This window comes from Onychostruthus taczanowskii, unplaced genomic scaffold (genome assembly GCF_017590055.1).
Source record: "Onychostruthus taczanowskii isolate IOZ18803 unplaced genomic scaffold, ASM1759005v1 scaffold42, whole genome shotgun sequence".
Lineage (NCBI taxonomy): Eukaryota > Metazoa > Chordata > Aves > Passeriformes > Passeridae > Onychostruthus > Onychostruthus taczanowskii.
The window spans coordinates 4,354,443-4,356,885 of NW_024501682.1; the positions used below are offsets into that span (position 1 = coordinate 4,354,443).

General features: G+C 34.9%; 1 protein-coding gene across 1 annotated transcript in view; it reads left to right on the plus strand.

The window, feature by feature from the left end:
* Window positions 1-1,863, plus strand: part of CAMKMT (calmodulin-lysine N-methyltransferase) — a 210,787-nt gene extending 208,924 nt beyond the window's left edge. The window contains exon 11 of the mRNA XM_041413606.1: window positions 1-1,863. This exon is cut by the window's left edge and continues 108 nt beyond it. The gene's annotated coding sequence lies outside the window, so the exon portion shown is untranslated.
* Window positions 1,864-2,443: the final 580 nt, after the last annotated feature.

Consider the following 2,443-nt stretch of genomic DNA (forward strand, 5'->3'; position numbering starts at 1 on the left):
GCTGAAAATTAATCCATGTATGCGGATGGTCAGGCAGTGTGGAATGTTGATTTTCCCCCATTTATGTCCCTGAATCATCATCGGAGAAATATTTTCTAATCTAAATGCTGAGAAAGATACTGTGGCTCGTTTTGCAGAGTATAAACATTGAGACATCTTTTTTTTTATCATTTTAGGAGTTATTTTTCCCATTATATTCCAGCCTTAAACTGATCGGACTCCAGATGTATGCATTAACAAAGGTGTAGAGCTGGCTTCCTTCTCTTTTGTGCCTTTAAACTTGCATGTACTTTGTTGATCTCTTTAAATGCTATTTTGAGGTATATTTGAAACTATATGGATAATATACTTTGTGGGCTTAGATAATTGGTTGTAAAGGAGTGAATGCATTGACACTTAATTAGTAAGGAAATAGTTGTCTGAATCTGAAGATCTTTCTTAAAGTGCACCTATTGAATGCTTGTATTTTGCTGCCTATTTTTTTTAATTCCACTGTTGATTTTTCTATCCATGATTGAAATGTCCTCATTTGCTTTAGTGTTGAAGGCTCCTTTTCTATATGTGTATATGTATGTTTTTTTCCAGCAGGACTTTTCCTCCTGTAGATGTATAAGAAATTATGCATCAGACAAAAGCCTCATAAACTGACCATTTGTCCTTTGGACACAATAGCCTGCCCAGCCCCTCTGCTCCTCCTCTCCAATTATGTGTGATTAGTCTCAGTGTGTTGTGTCAAGAAGGGGGAGTGTGCTGAGTGCTTATTATCTGTTTAGGTACAAGAAGAGCACATTTAGGTTCTGACTATGAATGGAAAGTGAGTCTTTATCAGGACTAAAATCTAAATGCTACTATCCTAGAAATTGCTTTCAAAATAACACGTTTTTTTTTTTTTATAAATTCCAAGAAACACTGTAAGAACTAAAGGATTTTATAATGTAATCAAACTGTCTCCCTTGAATTGGTTTATATTGTGATATATTGTCACCCATATATTTGATATACACTTAATGTGTTTTTTCTTGTACAGGAAAAGACAAAAATCCTACAAAGAAACAGGAGCAGTATCTGATTTCTTAACAGTTTAACAGACTGTTTTAATGACTTCTACCAGTAGCAGTCTTCAAACCATAACACTTTTAAAATGTTGAAAAAAGAGAGAGAGGCAGAGACCATGACTGAGAGAGGAAGGTACTAGCTGCAAGCAAGTGTAGAGAATCCTGCTGAAATACATTAATTAAAATAATTTCAATTTGACAATAAGCATTCTTCCATATTCAACCCATTGGCCAGCATGTAAACTACAGGCTCCTGAAAGTCCCTTGCACTTCTGCTTCTTCCCAAATAAATTTCTTCACTACCAGTTTGCACGTCCTTGTATTCAGTACTTTTTATGCTCCATTAGAGCACCTAGATGGATCTCAGAAGGCATAGGTCAAGTCGCAGTTAGATCATACATTTCTTTCGCACAAAAACTTGAATTGCAATGCCAAGTGATGGGCTAACATCACAATAACAGCAATTTATTCCTCTTTTGATAAAAAGCAGCCTATTCTCGGTGTTAGATAAAGACCAGGGGCAATGCAAACCAACCATTTATCCTAGAACTGAGTCGTATAGCTGGTATGAGTTTCATATTCAAACTCCTGTTGGAAAATAGTTGTGTAGTAAGAAATCAAAAGCATTTAGGAGTAATTTGAAATTGATGTGAAGATGGCTTTAGTGTAATTAGTTTTGTTTTGTTTGTCCCACACAGCAGTGCCTTTGTTTCTCTAAAAGCATGTACAAGGAAATCTTCATAATCAACAAAGCAGTGTGGAAAATAACACAATATTAAAATTTGCAAACCTTTTATTTTTGAGAGGACCTGAATGTCTGCTGTACAATAATCTAATAAAGATTGTTAGTTGCTAAAAATAGAGGCAACATCATTTGAGAATTGCGGTTTTAGCTCTAAGAAGAAAACAGTTTTGCTCAAATTCGTAGCTGATAATTGCTTTTTATTTCTTTAGTGTCTGTTGTTTGAGTTGAAGGCTTTGCACAGGTGCTGCCATCCCTAAAGTGTGTAATTGATGGCTTGTTTACCAAAGATGCATTTAGGTTTCATCCTGCAACTCATATTGGAGCTCCACAGGCAGTAAAGTTACTCATCTACATAAGAGCTTGCAGGTTTGGTCCATGTACACATATTTAGAGGCACATAAACACGTTCTCTTTTTGATTTTTTTTTTTTTTTTAAATGGGTGTTGAAAAGTCACAGGTATAGGATTTACATGAGGCACTAAGAGTGTTCTCTTTTAGATATATCTTTGAGTCTCTTGCATTAGTGGGTATTTGAATTGTTTCGGAGCACTTAAATTTTAATAAAAATACAGTGTTTATTAATACATCAAATATCTTTGCTAAGAAAATGTTAGGCAGTTTGGCAAATCATGCTTATAAAATG